Source organism: Odocoileus virginianus, chromosome 9 (assembly GCF_023699985.2).
Source record: "Odocoileus virginianus isolate 20LAN1187 ecotype Illinois chromosome 9, Ovbor_1.2, whole genome shotgun sequence".
Classification (NCBI taxonomy): Eukaryota; Metazoa; Chordata; class Mammalia; order Artiodactyla; family Cervidae; genus Odocoileus; species Odocoileus virginianus.
Window position 1 is genome coordinate 15943863 of NC_069682.1, and position 20256 is coordinate 15964118.

Sequence of the window (20256 nt, forward strand, 5' to 3'; positions counted from 1 at the left end):
ACACACCCACGGGCGCGGATACAGACGCCTGAAGCCCCGGGCTGCTTTTTCCGACTCGACGGCTCTGTGCCTCCGCGCATCTCCCCCTCCCCCTCCCCACCTCCCACGGCCCACCTCCCCCTACCTCCTTCCCTCCCTCCTCCTCTCTCCCCCCTCCCTAAAGAAGACCACAACTTGGGTTGAATGCGGGGGAGAGGTGCGCCTTCCTCTCACCCTCCCCTACCTGCGTCGCGGGCCCTCCTGTCTCGGAGGCGTCCTCTGGATTGTCACCTCGATGTATCTATCACCGGCCAAGGGATTGGGGCCCAAACGGCAGTTCCACCAAAGCCCGAGAAGCCGGTTTCTTTTGCAGCGGTGTTCGTAAGTGTCGACTTCAGCCCTTTTGGGGCTTCCTCTTTTCGGGCCGGTTGTGCAAGGCCCTACTTGCAGGCCGCGCGCCGCCCGCGGTTGGGCGGTCTCCGTGGTAGAGCTGGGGCGGGGAACGTTGCACTCCGCAGGGGCAGTTCCTTGATTATCGGGTTGGCAACACCCTAAAGACTAATGACACTCAGCTGGCGGGCGAGGCTGTGTCCTCTCCCATATAGCTGGTGGAAATCCAAAATAGCCAAAACCTTGTGCACGGGGATTCGGCCACAGATTTAACTTACATCTGCAGTGACCCTTTGACCCAGCGATCTAAGATCTAAGATCATTGGAAAAGACCCTGATGCTGGGAGGGAATGGGGGCAGGAGGAGAAGATGAGATGGCTGGATGGCATCACTGACTGGATGGACAAGAGTTTGAGTAAACTATGGGAGTTTGTTAGGGACAGGGAGGCCTGGCGTGCTGCGATTCATGGGGTCGCAAAGAGCAACTGAACTGAACTGGGAAGAACCCGGTGACTTTTGGAAGTGGAATCTCCAGAGGGAAAGTGGGTGAAATCTGAAAACACAACAGTTAAAGTCAGATTTGGAAATGTGGTTGAAGTCACGTCCTCTGTCGTTCTACAGCTGGATCTGTAGGGAAGGTGGTGGAGACCATCATGGCATAAATTAGACCCATAAATTCATTAGGTAATTTCAGATAGTTCAGCCATTGAATACTTAATAAGAAACTGTTTACCACCTACCCTTCTAAGAACAAGCAAAACAGTAGTGATGAGAGTAATTCCTGCTCTCAAGGTAGGTACATTCTAGTTGGGAGAAAACAGACAATATACAAGTTAATTTTTAACATGTCAAGTAATGTCAGTATTTTGACAGCAATTAAAAGGGGAGGAATAGAGTGATGGGAGTGGGGATAGAGGTGCTGTATTAGTTAGCATCATCAAGGAAGATCTAGCTAAGTGACACTTCAGCCAGACCTAAATGGATGAGAGAGCAATCCATGTGGATTTTTGGATGAGAATATTCCAAGCAAAAGGAGAAGCCTTGGGTTAGGAGGGCACTCAAGATGTTAGAAAAACAGCAAGGAAGGGACTCTTCTGGTCTAGTAGGGATCTTGCTTTGAGTGATGGGCAGACAGTGGGAGGTTCTGAACAGTCACAGTACTGTGTAAAGAGGCGGAGTGGAGCAGCAGAGTGACTTTCATGGCAAAAGAGGTTAAGGAACACCTCTGCAAAATAATGGAAAGGGGCAGACATTCAGCAACTTGGAAAAGCATTCATAGAGAAGAAGGAGCAAGAAAAGGTCTTGAGGTAGGAACGGAGAAGGCTAAAAAGGTAGTGTAACTAGAATATGGCGAAAGAGTCAGGCAGTGGTAGAGGCTGGGGACGGAGAGGTAGGCAGGCTCCAGACCAAGTAGGACCTGGGAGTCAGCCTTGAGGACTTTGGGTTTTATTCTAATATTGGAAGATCAGTCAGACGGAACAAGAGGAAAAGCAGTAAGAGAACATTTAGGAGGCTGTGGGGACCATCCAGATGAAGGATGATGGTAGCTTTGATCAGGATTCAAACAGTGGGGATGATGAGAAGAGTTTGGATCCAAGATACATTATGAAATCAGAACCAGCAGCATTGCTAATGGGCTGGGTTGGGGGTGGGAGAGGGGCAGAAGGGATTAAAAATTAAGTGTAAACCAGTGAGACTGGCATCCCGGGAGCTCTGGTGTGAGGCAGGGCTACTGGAGAAAGGCCAGTAGGGAAAGCCGGGTAGGACCACGTGGACCATGTCCAGGATTGTTTCCTCATTCTAAAAGCAACGAGACTGTGTAAAATAATATCTGAAGCCTCTGTTTTCTTTGTAAAGTAAAAAAAAGAAGTAGGGTTATCTGCTGGGGGAGGGGATAGCTAGGAGGTTATCAGGTCATAGATTTAGGGAGCTAGAGAAAGTTTAACAAGGGCATTGCAAAGAATCAGAGAGTGAGTTGCTCAGAAGAATGTAGTGGGATTTCCAGGCAGCCTGAGAGTCTGAAACTGGTGATGGTGGCAGAAGCAGTCTGCTCATTCATGTGGCCCTCCTGCAGAGCTGGTTACCTAGGTTTGGAGAACATTTAGCTGTAATAGTGAAGTGAAGTGAAGTCTCTCAGTTGTGTCTGACTCTTTGTGACCCCATGGACTGTAGTCTACCAGGATCCTCCCATGGGATTTTCCAGGCAAGAGCACTGGAGTGGGTTGCCATTTCTTTCTCCAGAGGATCTTCTCCATCCAGGGATCGAACCCGGGTCTCCCGCATTGTAGGCAGACGCTTTACCGTCTGAGCCACCGGGGAAGTCCTTTAGCTGCAATGGGAGTGGCCAAAACAAGCCAGCTGGAAGGATGGGTCATTGTGGTCAGAAGTGAGGCAGTTTGAAGTTTGCCTCTGGAGGCAGTGAGATTATGGATGCTGACAATGTCCAGGGTGTGACCAAGGGCCTGAGTGTCTGAGATGGTCAAGGAAGTAAGAGCCCAAAAAGTAGCAAACTGTTAAGTCACCCAGGGTTAGGGTGGTCACATGGAACTGTTGAGACTGGGACACTTTTGAGGGGACCAGAGTGCCAATTGGTTGAGAAATCAGGAAACAGGTGTAATGCATGACTCTTTTGGACAAACAGAATGATAAGATTTAAGGTCATCTTAAAGGAAGATTGGGAATTAAGTGTCAGGGTTCTGAAGTGAGAGAGCAAGAGTGATTGGAATTTGGGGAGATGGCAGTTCTGAAGAGGTAAACGGAATAGTTTACCCAAATGGGTAAACTCAAGAGAAACATGTATTTGCTTTTTGTATTATGTTAAATAAAAAGTTGAGCCAATAGAATGTCTGCAGGTAGCAGTGGGGAGCACAGAGAACAGCAAACTCACCCTATGAACCTAAGGTACATGGAGCGTGAGAGAATAGACCACTTACCATTGAGAAAGTTGCAGTGGAAAGTCTGCAAGGGCAGAGTTAATGCCCCAGTAAAGGAACGCTCCAGAAATAGCTTCAGGACACAGGAGTGGCAGTGACTGAGTTTGAGAGATGGGGAAGAGAATGCCTGCTGGAATTACAAGAAGGAAGAACTGATTATCCTGGTACGATGGGGTGGAAGAAAATTCTCCGGGTAGCTTCCTGTTTGGGGAGGGCCTCCCTGGAATATCTCTGCAGAAGCTGGCTCGTGGATAGAGAATGCAGGGGAGTTCAGTTTCACTGAACTGGATTTTCACTGTGTTTCTTACAACCTCGGTCTTTGGGCACATCCACCAAGTCCAGCTTGTGTTTTGGCTCATTTCCTTCCAACTAAAGGGCACTTTCATCTTCTGGCAAGGGAACTGGGTTGTCTTGAGGTAAGAATCCTGCTACCCTTTTTTTTTCCTCCAGTGGAGAGGGATTTTTTTTTTCTTTTGGTTTAGCATTTTGTATAGTTTTACCCGTTTTTTTTTTATTTTATTTGGCTTGCCCTTAAACATAGGAATGTTTGTTTCTGATATAAGTGTCTAACTTTCATGCCCCCTGCAGCGGACTGTATTTTCCAGAGATGGCCACAACCATCTCTCTCGTTCTCCATGAAGTGGTGGAATCCATTTCTTTCCCTCCTCCTTGAATCCAGGCAGGTGCTGTGACTGTTCTGACAGATAGAGGACAGCAGAAGTGGTGGGCTTAGCCCTTCACTGGCTCTTTCAGCCCGCAGGGGGGTGAGGCCATGTGGAGAAACTCGGAGGCATCAGGGAAGAGGTGAAGGCACCCAGCCCCCTTATCTAAATAAAGCTGCAGGAGAGAGACCAGGGTGGAAAAAACCACCCAGCTAAGTTCAATCAACCCACAGATCCCTGAGAGATAATGGTGAACAACTGTGTGAACCTCTGGATTTCAGCGTGTTCACAGCCAGAGATGCTCAGGATATCATCTTGGCTATCTGCTTCTCCTTTTTCTGTCCTGGTAAAGGTGTACTTACAAATTGGTAGTTAAAAAAAGATAACCCTGCTCATGATTTCTATTTTAACCATAACATGTAGGTGTAATTAGGATGCTATTTCTAGGGCTTCCCAGGTGGGGCTAATGGTGTAAAAAAAAAAAAAAAGCCCACCTGCCAAAGCAGGAGATGTAAGTAACTCAGATTCGATCCCTGGGTTGGGAAGATTCCTTGGAGGAGGGCATGGCAACCCACTCCAGTATTCTTGCCTGGAGAATCCCATGGACGGAGGATGGGTTTTTTTAAATAAAAATTTTAGTCGCACTCTGTGGCATATGGGCCCTTAGTTTCCTGACCAGGGATCAAACCCATGCTCCCTGCAGTGGAGTCTTAATCCTTGGACTGCTAGGGAAGTCCGTATATGTTTTATATATAGTATATATCTTTCCTCTTGCTTGTTAATAAAACCCTCCCTCTGCCTGACCACCTAGTCCTCTGACCTTTGTTCACCTCCTTCAGCCAACCCTTTCCTGCTCCACACCCTGGGCTAGTTAGTGGGAGGAAAACCAGAAGAGAAGAGATGGAAGAATAACCCCAGGAGGAGAAGGATGGGGAAGAAGACAAAGCCCAAGAAAGCTTGGGAGAGAATTTTTGTTGGGGAGCTGAGAGCTAAGCAGGGAGAAAGATGTCTGGGGACACTGCGGGGTGAGAGAGGCAGAAAGCGAGAAGGAAGGGAAGAAGGGGGCTTAAGAATTATAGGCTTGGTTTAAAATTAAATGTGGTTGTTGGTTTCTTTGCATTGACACTGCACACAGACTATGCCCATGGGAGCCCAGTGTTCGTTTACTTAATAAGCATTAACATCTGTGAAATACTGAGATACATGCATCCACTGTGTCTCCCTAGACCTTGTGACTCTGGAGCCGTTATCATTGCTACCTAGTATGACTGGCTGAAAGTATGAAACCAATGGGGAACAATTTATAAGGAACACATTCCATTCAAAGTGGCTCAGGCATAAAGAAGTTCTTGGAGAAAAGCTCTGATGGCCCATTAAACTTGGGAAGCATACCTGGGTCTCTCCAGGGTCTATACTAAGAACCAGAGGACTACCAGGAAGTCTCTGAATCTCTCTCTCTTTTTTTTTTTCCAATTTTCCAAATTGTGGTAAAATATATATATATATATCATAAAATTTATCATCTTAACCATTTTAAAGTGTACAGTTCAGTGGTATTAGATAGCATCACCAACTCGATGGAAGGAATTTGAGCAAACTCCAGGAGGTAGTGAAGGACAGAGGACTCTGATGGGCTGCCATCCATGGGGTCTCAAAAGAGTCAGACACGACTTAGCAATTGAACAACAACAACAAAAATTAAATGCATTTATAATGTTGTGGGACCATCACCACCATTCATCTTCATTGCTTTTTCATTTTGTAAAAACCAAAACTCTGTACTTATTGAACACTAACTCCCTAGTCTTCCCTACCTCTAGCCCCCAGCAACCACCTTTCTGCTTTCTCCACGATTTTGACTGTTTCATATAAGTAGAATCATACAGCGTTAGTCTTTTTGAAACTGGCTTATTTCACTTACATGTTGTCCTGAAGCTCCATCCATGTGGTAGTGTAAATCAAAATTTCCTGCCTTTTTAAGGCTGAATAATATTCCATTCCTTGTGTATTCACATTTTGCTTATCTGTTCTTTTACCCATGGACACTTGGCTTACTTCTGCATCTTAGCTTTTGTGAATAAAGCTGCCTCAATATGGGTGTACCAATATCTCTTTGAACCCCTGCTTTTAATAAATTTGGGTATATACCCAGAAGTGAAATTGCTGGATCATATCTATTTTTTATTTTTGAGGAACTGTTGTGCTGTTATCCACGGTGGCTGTACAATTTTACATTCCCATTAGCAGTGCACAAGAGTTCCAATTTCTCCACACCCTCCCTCTTTCTAGTAGCTATGTTAATAAGTGTGAGGCGGTAGGTACCTCATTGTAGCTTTAACATACGACATGATAATTCAGTACATGTATATGTTGTGAAATGATCACCAGGATAGTTAACATCTGTCACCACACACAGACACACAGTTACAATTTTTTCTTATTGTGATGAGAACTTTTAAGATCTACTGTATCAGTAACTTGCAAATTGACAGTCCAGTATTATTAGCTGTAGTTATCACGCTATACTTTTTCTGCCTTCTCCATTTTTATGTGGCTTTGCTGTATTATTGTTGAGTTATGAGTTGTTTGTACATTATGAGAATATTACATTTTTGTGATTAAGTTTTTTTAAATTGAAGTATAGTCAATTTACAATATTATATTAGTTTCAGGTGTAAAATATAGTGATTCAGTATTTTTATAGATTATACACCATTTAGATTTATTATAAAATATTGGCTGTATTCCCTGTGCTGTACAATGTATCAGGTAGCTTATTTGTTTATTATTGAGGTATAGTTGATGAACAGTAAGTTTCAGATGTGATAGAAGTTTCACAATGTTTAAAATTTATACTCCATTTAAAGTTATTGTAAAATATTGGCCATATCCCCTGTGCTATACAATATATCCTTGTAGCTTATTTATTTTATCTGTTCTGGTTTGTGTCACTTAATCCTCACTCCTATATCATCTCACCCACTTCCCTCTCTCCAGTGGTAACCCTAGTTTGATCTCTATATCTGTGAGTCTGTTTCTGTTTTGTTAGATAATTTTACATTTTTAATATCCATTTTCTGCTCACTCAGTTGTTAACCCTGGCAAAACCTGAAAAGAAAACACCTTGTTCTTCCATACCGTTTCTTTTCACACAGTAATGGCAAATGGCAACAACCAACAGTCAGCCTTTATATGAAAGACCAAACCTGGTGACAACTGGTTTAGGGCTGTCAAAGTAAAATGTGTGAAAATGCAAACTATAAAACCAATATTTAAAGTTTTTCTTCTGTATGTTTCATCCAGTTTGATTGCCACGCCTGGGTGTAAATGGGAACCACAAGCGGAACCCTGAAAAATACTTATGCCTTAACCAAAATCTTAAACAACTTGTTGATATCAAAACTGCTGCACTGTGATACAGGATGCTTGGGACTGGTGCACTGGGATGACCCAGAGGGGTGGGATGGGGAGGGAGTTGGGAGGGGGTTTCAGGATGGGGAGCACATGTACACCCATGGCAGATTCAAGTCAATGTATGGCAAAACCAATGCAATGTTGTAAAGTAAAATAAATAATTTAAAAAAAAAACTGCTGCACTGACTAAAACCATATGAGGCACTAATACATAGCATGGCTAAAATTTAAAAAGATTGATCGCAGTAAGTGTTGGCAAGGGTGTGGAGGAAGTGGAACTCTCAGATACTGCTTGCGGGAGTGGAAATGGTACAACTTTAGAAAATGGTTTAGCGGGTGATTAAAAAAGTTAAACATATACTTACTGCATGACCTGGCTATTCTACTCCTAGGTAACTGTCCAAGAGAAATGAAAGCATATGTCCACACAATGAGTTGTACACAAATATTCATAGCACTTTATTTGTTATAATCCCAAGTTGGAGACAACCCAACTGCCCAGCATAGATGAATGGATAAAAAAAATAGTGTTAAAAAAGTCATACTGCAGAATATCATTCAGCCATAAAATAGAACAAACTTCTGATACAACAGTGTGGATGAATCTCAAAATAATGCTGAGTGAAAGCAGGTTAAAAAGAAGACATGTTGAATGGTTGGTCTTATTTCTTTAAATTCTTGAGAATTCAAACTAATCTGTAGTGAGTAAAAGAACAAGAAGAGGTGGGAGGAAGGAAAAAGGGAGGATTACAGAGGGGCACAGGGAATTTTAAGAAACTTTCTAGGGATGTCCCTGGTGGTTAAGACTCAGCATTTCCACTGCAGGGCACAGGTTCAATTCCTGGTCAGAGAAAGAAGATCCCTCATGCCCTGCGAGGCCAAGAAAAAGAGAAAGAAACTTTCAAGGGTAATGAACATGTTTTGTTGATGGTTTACAAATGTTAAGTACATATGTCAAAAACGGACCAAATAGTACACCTTAAATATCTGTCATTTACTATGTGTCAGCTGTGTATCAACAGAGCTATAGGAAATATCTTTGTATCTTGGACTGTTTTCCAATTCATGATTTCAAAAAGCAACTTAAAAAATTTAGAAAACAAACAAAAAACCTCACACCTAAGTTTAACAATCTACATACTACATTTAAATTAGAATCTTATCAACAATGAAAATTTTCAGTCTGTAATTTTAATATTCTTAACAAATATTGATAATTATGAAAGAATCACAGTGTTTTGCTGTAGGAAGCCTTGATCTGAAATAGAATTAGAAAATTCAAAATTGTGTGGGAAGAAATATGAAATTAAATGCTACAGGTTTTCCAGAGGCGCTGTTTGATGCCGCTGTCTACAACAAGCTCTTGTGGGTTGCAGAGGAAACTTAAATGATCCTACAGCAAAGAGGGGTTTGTCAGAACTGAAAAGAGTACAAGATTTAAGAAACACTTGTGTTACATATTTTTTAAGTTTAGAGCACAAACTTTATTAAAGGCTTTTTGTACCCAAAGGTTTTTGTAATCTGCTTTTTAGCTGGTGTATGTGCGTGTGCTAAGTCGCCTTGGTCTGTCCGACTCTTTGTGACCCTGTGGACTGTAGCCCGCCAGGCTTCTCTTACCATGGGATTCTCCAGGCAAGAATACTGGAGTGGGTTGCCATGCCCTTCTCCAGGGGGGATCTTCCTTACCCAGGATAGAACTCAGTCTCTTTCATCTCCTGCATGGACAGCTGGGTTCTTTACCGCTAGTGCTGCCTGGGAAGATGGTAATAGAGGCCACACACTCCTCAGACTATCTGGTGAGACTCCATTGATAAGAAGGAAAGAATTTCAACTGCTTCCAATTTAAATAGTTATTTTTCTGTATGTATGTTTATATGGCAAGATTATAATAGCTTGATTAAGGCAAAAAAAAAAATGAGAAGTTATTGCAATTGACTCTGTTCAGTATTTTAGAACATCAAATTAAGATTTAGCAGTGTTTAACGGGCAGAGTTATATTTTCTATCTCTGGCCATACCATGTGGGATCTTAGTTCCCCCACCAGGAATTAAAGCCATGCCCCTGGATTGGGAGCAGAGTCTTAGCCACTGGGCCACCAGGGCATCCCTACAGAGTCACGTTTAAATGCTGGTCTTCAACACTGAGCTGGATCTAAGATCAATACATATTATTTCCTTAAGGCATTGGGGTTACCAACAAGGTCTTATTCAATAGAACCATTTAAATTATGCAGTGGCTAAGGCTCTGTGCCCCCAAGATTCTAACAGCTTTGGCTATTACATTTACCTGGTTTTACATAACTGTTTTGTTGACCTTTCCACTTGAATCTGCAACAAGTTGGCTGAAACTTACTTTGAATAAAATAGAAATTTTTATTTTCCCTCAAACCAGTGCTCCTCTTGGTCTTTCTCATTTCAGTAAACCTGATCTCTCCCCTTCATACCTCAATCCTAAACCCCCAAACCATTATTAATTCTATCTTTTAATTCTTACCCTTGTCTAATGCAGCAGATGTCCTTCTGGCTCTCCCCAAATGTATATCCCTTTGTCTCTGTCCTCACCTACTTAGCCCAAGCCCCATAAACTATCCTTTGGGCCATTTCAATAACTTCCCAACTGACCTTGTTCCTTACCCTCTGCCCCCAATCCATTTTCCAAACAACAGCCAGAATAATTAAAAATAAAATAAAAGCAAGTAATGTTTGTGGCTCTGACAGTAAAGAATCTGCCTGCAATGTGGGAGTCCAGGGTTCTATCTCTGGCTCAGGAAGACCCCTGGAGAAGGGAAAAAGGAGTCTGGTGGGCTACAGTCCATGGGTTCGCAAAGAGTCGGACATGACTAATGACTAATACACACATACACAATGTTTACCAATGCTTTTTAGACGTGAGGCACCATTCTAAGTGATTTACAGTGAATCATTTCAATAGAGTCCTATGTTGTACTAGTGTTACCTTTATTAATGAGGAAACTGACATATGGAAATTAAATAATGCGTCTTCATTTAATGGTAGAAGTGGTGTTTGAATCTACATAGTCTGATTCTAGAGCTTGAATTATTAAGCATTATATATCACACCTCCCTGACCATGTCAGATTTGTCATTCTTTGCTAGAGAACATTTAAACTTGTCTTTGTACTTAGGATAAAATCTAAACTTCTTGCCATGACCTCCAAGGCTTTACAAGATCTGATGCCAGAGAATTCCAGTGGCAGTCCAGTGGTTAGGACTCTGTATTTTCACTGCTGAGGGCCTGGGTTCAATTCCTGCTCAGGGGAACTAAGATCTCATAAGCTGTGTAGCTAAAAAAAAAAAAAAAAAAAAAAAAAAAGATCTGATGCCAGCTCCACCTCTCTAACCTCATCTCATAGCATCTCGTATTCTCTTTCAAAGCAAGCTGAGTTCATGCGACACTGGTGTATTCTTCTCCATTCCTGATTGAGAAACTGGGAATTCTTACCTTCTGAATTTCCTGAATGGCATCTGCACATCCTTTCAGTCTCAGCTTAAAGGTGGCCTTCTGCCTCGTTAGGTAAGGTCCAGGAAGACATGGAGGTGTTACTGCAGTGTGGGAAAAAGGGTGGTTTGAAGGTAGAGACTCAGAGAACTCAGGGAGCTTTGTTTCTCCAAGTACTGCTTCCTACACTGGTGCCTTTTCTAAGAGAAATAGTTTGAAATATTCAGTTTAAATACCATGATCAGACTGTGAAACATAAGGAGGTAAAAATTTGGCATGTTTATGTTCTCACCCCACCCTTAGCTATAAAATGAGGCTAGTAATAATGTCTTCCTGCCCAAATCACAGGGTGGAGGTGCAGATAACAGGGGGTGCAGATAACGTGGGCAAGTTTGCCTTGAAAACTGTAAACAGGAACCAGTGCTTCAGGCTAATGTGGTCTTCACATCAGAGTGGTGCCTTCCTTTGTGAATTCAGCCAAGGACGGATTAGAGAAGGTCCACAGGCTACAGGAGATGCCCTTAGGATCATTTCATCACCTGCTCTGGGGACCTCAAGGGACCCATTGCCCATCATGCAGCAGCCTTCAGACACTAAGTTAGTGACAAGATATGTGTCTTATTTCAAAGAACACAGCAAGAAATATGTTTCATTTGATGTGGGTCATTTTTAAAGTCTCTATTGAATTTGCTACAATGTTGCTTCTGTTCTGTGTTTTGGTTTTTTTGGCCAGGAGGCTTGTGGGATCTTAGCTTCCTGACCAGGGATCAAACCCACACTCCCTGTCCTGGAAGGTGAAGTCTGAACCACTGGAATACCAGGGAGGTCCCCCCCAAAATAAATTTCAAATGAGAAAATTTTCTCTAGCTGACTTAGATCAGAATTCCCTTTTTCCCTCCCTCATTTACTGTCTCCCCTGATTCCTTCCCATCTTTGTCAAGACTGAAGCAGGAAACTGGTCAAAGCGGAAAACTTCCTATAAACAAATGAATGTCAAGCACAGTAAAACAGCTGGCGTAGATATTTTAGTGTTATCCATTAATGATATTAGGGGATGTTGGTGTAATCAGATGACCTGGGGGAGCTGCTAAGACCCCACAAAGCCTCCTTGACTCCTGTTTGCTTTGCTTCATTCAGTTTTATATCCTATCATCTAAGGTAAAAGTTTAAAAAAATCCATCACAGGATATGTAAATTTCTAATTAGAACTGTGTTGGGGGTGAAGTCTCCATCTTTTAGTTGTGATTTATTCAAAATAAGGGACAAAGTCAGATTGTCTTTCTCCCCTAGAGCCGGGCTTGCAGTCCGTCAATTAGATGATATTTGGTAAAGCCTCCAATGCATCTGTCAACAGGCTCCTTTATTTTTAGTTCCCATCCTCATCTTGCGCAATTCTAAGTGATTTTGTTCTTATTTAAAAAGGAATCTTACTCAAAAAAATTTCCCCAAATCTATTTCATGTTGATGTGATCTGCCTTCATTTGAATCTCGTGAAGCTAATCCTGGCAGACTGCCACGGGCAGGGTCCCTGGGCCCTCTGCCCCGGGAGTGAATGGTGCCTCTCTCGACTGAAAGCTCCTAGAGCCCTGACATCCCCATTCTGAGCCCTCGGGAGAAACATGTGGCTACTCCGCCTCATGCTGAGGCTTGGGGACTGTGAGCTGTATTTTCTAACCTATCTTCTTCAGCTTTTTGCCACGTCGCTGTCTTTACTCTCCGAGCTGTGGATATGTGGGCACACCGGCTCCCTCCAGGCAACCAGAATGCAGTCAGGGCAGGGATCCACTTGATTCAAACGCTCCCCGCTGCAGGCCAGGCCGAGAGGCTGGGCAACCCACACCAGCTCCCCGCCCTGTTCCTCTTCTCTTGGGCTCTCTCCTTCCACTCCAAGCTTTGGAAGTACAAGTGAAAAATGAGTTCTGCTCAATCCTGTGTTACTTAAAATCTTTTCTTCCTCTGTCTTTCTTATGATAAGGTGATTTATAACTCAGGCAATGTCTTGCTCAAAACTCCTCTCGTTGCTGTAAATGGTATTTGAGGAAGAAAAGAATGCATGGATGCAAAGGAAAATAATTAGATCTCATCGGGCTAAATCATGCAGACACTTAATAACAAATTTACAATGTATTCCAGTACAAATAAGCAGTATTTTTAGAGTCCAAATTGCATTTGCACAGAGAAGCTATTTAGGAACCTCCAATTAAACTACATCAAAAACATATCAAGGTTAAACAAGTCACACATAGACAGGGTCACAGTTCACATAACACTTTACTGAAAATAAGCCACCTGAAGGCCACATCCTGGTCTGAATCTATCAAAGGCCTCTCACCAGCCTGTAAGAAAAGAGAGTGTACACTTTACTCTTTTTCTTGTGATGCGTGGGCCAAGGAAGCCTTCCTGTTCCCTGGAGGAGGGGCTGCTTCTGTTGTTGCTCATTCCTTCGCTGGGATATTGTTTTCTCAAAAAGAGAAAAAAATCCCCCACACCGTTACTTTTGGCCCCCTCTTTTGCTCCTCACTTTCTGGGCCTCTAATTGCATGTTAAGTGTTTCTGCTATCTTACATGTATCTTTTATGCTCTTTCTGTAATTTTGAATCCTATTTTTTCTTTCTGTGCTTTCATCTTCTGAGCTGTGTTCTGGTTCACCTGTTTGTGATCTACCGTTAAACCCAATTGATTTTGTTCATCCTTTCAGTTCTAGCATTTCCATTTGGTTCTTTAAAAAAAAAAAGTTTCCAGTTCTCTACTGAGATTTTTCCATTGTATCATCTAATTTCTTGAACATATTAATCATAGCTATTTTTTCCCAGCATTCTGGAAATATAATCAGCATATAACATTTGGTAAATGTAAGGTGTGCAGTATAATGATTTGATACACATATATTTGCAAAATGATTACCACACTAAGGTTAGTTACCATACCTTTACCTCATGTGGTTATCATTGTGGTGGTGTTGTGGTGAGAAATTTTAACCTCTCCTCTTATAGATATTTTCAAGTATATAATACATATTGGTAACTGCAGCACCATGCAGTACACAGTTCCCCAGAGCTTACTTACCTTATACCTGGAAGTGTATACCCTTTAACCAATGACTCCCACCATTCTCTTCTCTGTTTCTGTGAATTTAATGGTTTTAGATTCCACATATAAAGGAGATCATGCAGTCATTGTCTTGCTCTGTGTGACTTGCCCCCAAGGTTCATTTGTGTTGTTGCAAATGGCAGGGTTTTCTTTTTTCCTGTAGATACATTCTATTTTCTCTCTCTCCTTGTGTCCATCTCGCACATTTCCTTTATCCATTCATTAAATCAGTAGACACTTAAGTTGTTTCATGTCTTGGCTATTGTCAAAAATGCTGCAGTAGACATGGCAGTATAGATACCTCTCTGAGATAGTGATTTCATTTCCTTTGGAAATACAAACAGAAATGAAATCGCTGGATCACAGGGTAGTTCTAGGGGCTTCCCAGGAGGCACCTGTGGTAAAGAACCTGCCCGCCAATGCAGGAGACGTAAAAGATGCAGGTTCAGTCCCTGGGTCAGGAAGATCCCCTGGAGGAGGACATAGCAACCAACTCCAGTATTCTTGTCTGGAGAATCGCCATGCACAGAAGAGCCTGGTGGGGCTACAGTCCATACGGTTGCAAAGAGTCGGCATGACTAAAGTGACTTAACACACACACACAGGGCAGTTCTATTTTTAATTTTTTTTGAGGAACCTCCATACTATTTTCCACAGAGGCTGCATTGTACATTCCCAACCAACAGTGCACAAAAGTTCCCTTTTCTTCACATCATCTCTTGTCTTTTTCATAATAGCTGTTATAGCAGGCATGAGATATTTCCTCCTAGTTTTGATTTGCATTTCCCTGATTAGTGATGTTGATCTTTTCATGTACTTTTTGGCCATTTGTATATCTTCTTTGGATAAATGTGTATTCAAAGCCTTTGCTCATTTTTAACTTGGACTTTTTAATTTTGCTGTTGTGTAATTTCTTCATATATTTTGGGTATTAACCCCTTATCACATATGTGGTTTGCAAATATATTCTCCCATCCCTTAGGTTGCCTTTTCATTTTATTGATATATATATAACCTTTCCCTATGTGGAAGCTTTTTCACTTTGATGTAGTTTCACTTGTTGAATTTTGCTTTTGTTGGCGGTGCTTTTGGTGTCCAAATCCAAATATTTATTGCCAAGACAGATGTCCAGATTTTTCTCCATGTTTTCTTCCAGGAGTTTTATGGTTTCAGTTTTTACACTTGAGTTAATTTTTGTAAGAAAGAGGTTTAATTTCACTCTTTTGCAGGTGACTATCCAATTTTCCCAGCACCATTTATTGAAGGTTGCCCCGTGCAGGGGAGACTGTGGCCCCAAGTCTAGTGATGGTCATTAGTTCAGGCTGCTGGGTTCCACAGCACAGACAACTGTGTGGTCCTTGATGAGCACTGCAGGAGGAGGGGAGGACGGCCTACGGAGGCTGCAGGGCTGGTGGGGTCCTCAGCAGAGCCTCCAGGCTCCGTGAACAGGGATGAGGACAAGCAGAAGGGGGGTGGGGGGCCGGGGGTTAGGGGTGCAGCACCGGTGGCGTCTGCGCATGCTCAGCTGTGGCGGCCAGCTGCAGGTGCCTGTGGACTGGAAGCCGGTGACATCTGCGAGGAGTCTCTTAAGTAGTGAAGGCTGCGGGGATTATCGCCAGGACAGGGCCCTGAGAACCGATGATCGTTTCTGCCTCGTGGCTGCTGCTGGTAGCCGCCTGATTTTGTCGTTCCTAGGCGTCTGTGCATATCTCAGCTTTGCCGGCCCCTGGTTGCGGTAAAACTGAATGGGACCTTTCTATGGGGCCCAGAGAGACTGGGAAGCTGGCTGCTCACCCTGCTCTTCCTCTTCTTGTGAGGGGAACTGTTCCTAACTGGCGACTTCTCTCTCTCTATGCTCTGCAAAGCTAGCTTGGGGGATGGGATGATGTGGGCAAGATGAGGTTGTCTTCCTTCCCCTTTTGTGTGGTTATTCTCAGGTTTTTTTGTTCTGCTGTGTTACTGAAGTTTCTTAAGTGAACTCCAGAGCTCTCCCAGGGTGTGTGTGTGTGCATAGCTGTCTAATTAAGGATCTTTGTTGGGATATGGCAACTAGGGTCCCCATACTCTGCCATCTTGGTGACATCATTCTCCCTGATAGATGCTTAAATAAATGTAACATACACACATGTATTAGATACATGAAAACAAAGCTACCTCCCTTTCTCATACTATAAACAGAAATAGTAAAGGTTTTAATATTAGAAAACAATAAAGAATTAGAATAATATTTTGGAGAGTAAATTTGCAATGGAAAAAATCCTCCAAACAGACCAAAAATCCTAGTAATCAGAAAGGTATTTTTATTATATATATACATATTTTAAAGTTTATGGCAAAAAAATTATAGACAAAGTTGAAGGACAGACTGTAAAATATATTTGCAATAGATATGACAGACAAAACTATTAATATCCATAATAATAATTTCTCTGAATGAGAAATAGAAAACATAGGGGCAAAGGTGACTCACTGAAGATAAGATTTATATGAAAAGATACTCAAACTGACTAGAAGTCAAGCTGGTGAAAGTTAAACAAGGAGTGTGTGTGTGTGTGTATGCATATATATATATATATATATATATACACAGTTTGTAGTTTTTGGCTGTGAGGCCACAGCACGTGGGATCTTAGTTCCTTCACCAGGGATTGAACCTGTGGCCCCTGCATTGGGAACACAGTCCTAGCCCCTGGACTGCCAGGGAAGTCCCAGGAGTTAAAGCAATAATTCAACAACTATTTTTAAAGTTATGAAGAAATGTTCTGATGTCAGGTGGGTACAGGTTATATTGGCTCTTTTCAGAGGAATATTTGATAATTTTATATCAAATATATATATTTTATGAAGTGCTAACAATCATTAAATGTAACTATAAATCATGTAATTGGCAGGAAAAAGAAAGGAAGGGGAAGGATCACATTGTGTGCCACTGTGCTGCAGAAAGCGGATGTTCTCTTGTTTCTGAAGGCAGTAAAGTGCTGTGCCTTTTCTGAATGTAATCTGACCGCATCTACCAAAAGAAAAAAAAAATTTCTCTTTGGCAGAGGAGTTCCACCTTAGAAATCTGTCTCATGGAGATAGTGGCATAGAAAGCCGTATGTTCCTGGATATTTGTTAACAGCTTTGTTTGTAGTGGCAAGAAAACAAAAAATGATTAAGTTGTCAGTTACTGAATGACTAATTTAGAAGGATGTTCAAAAGCTGAAGATTGGAGAAGATACTGATATGGAGCCATGCTGTGTGACCTTGTTCCTATAGCAAACCCTGTAGGGGGAGGGAGTGCCTCAACCTTGATTTAAGGGCTTTACAAGATCTCCTCCTTTCTCTCTCCGACTTTTCTACGTGAAAATGTTTAGGTGTTTGACTTCATCATTATCTGTTCTGCTTTGCTTAGGTATGGATTCAGAAATTCTTTCTGATAGAGGAAAGATTGCCTGGATGAACAGTTAAATAACCCTGGGGACTTGTACATGCTAAACAGAATGTGATTTATCACTACAACATTTTTGTGTGTACTGGTATATAATTTTTATAACTTGGTGTATCAATATATATGATATTGGGCATAGATATGATATAGATATGATATGTATTGACAAAGATGGAGAAACTCCATTATTAGTATTATTATTAAATGGCAAAGGCAAGCTGAGAAATATCAATAATATGATCTTACTGTTGTGAGACCAGATACACTCCCTGTATATTAGCATTTAATCATTAATTTGGGGAAATTTGTTGAGGAAATAGCATCAGCTTTTATTAAAATCCGTTTTTTCAGCACATAGTATGTCTTTTACTTTACATATCTCAGATGGTTTCTTCTGTTACAATGAACACATATTACTTTAATTTTTATAGAACACACAGGCTGTTAATCTTTGCTCACCTGCAAATGGATTAGCAGATTTCTGGACTTTTGAGGGTAAATCCTAGTTCTAAATTGCCTTCCCTTTACCCATCACTATTCTTTTGGGCATTCCTCAACATCTGCCTGTGAGTTCTTAGGAGACACAAAGGTATTTTAATATTGGGTTAGCCAAAAGTTTCATTCGGGTTTTTCCATAAAATGGTTTCCATTAAAATCAGCATAGTCAGAGGAAGGTCTCCTTAGTCCATTTTGTTTCATAACTGAGCACTTTCATTTAACCTACAAGTCGATGTGGTCTTAGCTGTGCCACATGGGATCATTGAAGCATGTGGGATCTTTAGTAGTGGCTTGCAAACTCTTAGTTATGGCACGTGGGATCTGTTTCCCTGACCAGGGATTCAACCTGGGCCCCTGGCATTGGGAAGATGGAGTCTTAGCCACTGGGCTACCAGAGAAGTCCCTGAGCTTTCAAGTATTAATTAAACATGCTTATCACTCATATTTAGAGAACATTTATAGCTAGTTAGTGGAGAAGGCAATGGCACCCCACTCCAGTACTCTTGCCTGGAAAATCCCATGGACGGGGGAGCCTGGTAGGCTGCTGTCCATGGGGTCGCTAGGAGTCGAATGCAACTGAGTGACTTCACTTTCACTTTTCACTTTCATGCTTTGGAGAAGGAAATGGCAACCCACTCCAGTGATCTTGCCTGGAGAATCCCAGGGATGGGGGAGCCTGGTGGGCTGCCACCTATGGGGTCGCGCAGAGTTGGACACGACTGAAGCGACTTAGCAGCAGCAGCAGCATAGCTAGTTAGACAACCAGAAAGGTGAAGTTCACAAAACGAAAGGAAGTCAAAAGCTTGAAATGGATTTTCTCTCACATCCACTGTGCTGTTTTGGCATTTCTTTGCTTCCCCAGTTGAAGAGCTGACTCATTGTAAAAGCCTCTGGTGCTGGGAAAAGTTGAAGGCAAAAAGAGAAGGGGGTGGCAGAGGATGAGATGGTTAGATAGCATCACCAACTCAGTGGACATGAACTTGAGCAAATTCTGGGAGATAGTGAAGGACAGGGGAGCCTGGCTTCTTGTAGTCCATGGGGTCGTAAAGAGTTGAATATGACTAGAGCAACTGAGCAACAACAAAAAGTTGAAGCAGAATGGACTTACTGTGTTACTGGCACCACCTGGGAAGTGAAATGATTCTGAGGACTGTTCCCTTGTAAGTTGCAGATGGAAATGGAAGGACCGGAAAGAATAATTTTGCCTGCACTGTTATACCAGCACTGTGAGACCAGTAGGTGTCAGCATAAGAACACAATCGTCCTGATTTCCGGTTCACCTAGATGAAAAGATTTGGTCCTGTTGCTCATACAAACAGGAGCAGCTGGGGCTTCCTCCCTCATCCAGATGCCTGCTTCTCCCTCTAGGGATGTGGCAGCTTTGTGGTCACTTGTGGAAGAATTACTTCATGCCCTTTGCAGAAGAATCACTTCGTGCCCTTGGAAGTCACATGCCCCCGACTCCCATGCACGTGAAAAGCCCCCACTCTTAGGATTTTTTGTCTACATTTCTAATGTAGCATCTTGGATTTTGCACTTCAAGATCACCGATGCACAGCCAGGGTTGAGAAGTGATGTCTGAAGGTGTAATAAAAAAGACATGACTTTGCTTCTGTGCATACTTGTTTTATCTCAATGTGTCCCTGGATCTTACTGTTTTATGAAATGTATTTGTGGGTCTGTTGTCATTGATTCATTTATTAATGCATCTAGAATTTGAAGAGTCTGCTGTGCCCCAGGAATTGTGCTAAGTGTATTTAAGGAGGGTACCCCTAAGTTTGGCAAGGGAGATAGTAAGAGACAAGTAATTTTGCTATAAAGTGACACCTATGATAGTTTACTCAGCAGTGAGGAGGAGTGAGGAGGAGCTCTTAACCTAAGGAACACAGGCATGGCACAACTAAAATATTGATGGGGAGGAGAGGGCAGGGGAGGGAGCCCTAGTATATCGTGATATCATATCACACTATGTGTTCTTACTATTTTAAGTTTAAGGGCACAGGTGCCCTGTCCTTGGTGCTGACTCTCCACTCTTGGCTAAGATAAGCTTTTCCTAATACCTGGCTTCTGATCATTTCTTTACTATCTGTCCCACTAATTCTGAACCAGATGAGGAAAAGGGGAGAAAAAAATGAAGGAGCCCAAATGTAAATGCATTAAAGTTGTTATTGAAGAGACAGACACTGAGTTACTGACTTGGTGATGTGATGTTTGAGGGAGAAGGAAGCAGAGATTTCGAATAATTCCCAAGAAGGAAGTTTCTCCTCCGGAAAGGAGGAGAAAGCTCTCCAGTACTTTCTGCAGTGTTATACTTATGAGAGCAGAGGCTTTCTAGAAGTGTTAACAATGTGACATGAGTCCTGAAATTCACCTCTAGGTGAAGGGGGCCTGAGAGGCATTC

General features: G+C 42.3%; 1 long non-coding RNA gene across 2 annotated transcripts; it reads left to right on the top strand.

Moving 5' to 3' along the window:
• Positions 1 to 273: 273 nt before the first annotated feature.
• LOC139036562 (uncharacterized) lies at positions 274 to 19465 on the top strand. Of its 2 annotated transcripts, none has more exons than XR_011489369.1 (3): positions 274 to 360; positions 8204 to 8318; positions 19021 to 19465. It is a non-coding gene; the product is annotated as an uncharacterized lncRNA (long non-coding RNA). The 2 variants fall into 2 exon arrangements; XR_011489368.1 differs by having other exon boundaries at positions 19027 to 19465.
• The last annotated feature ends 791 nt before the right edge of the window (positions 19466 to 20256 follow it).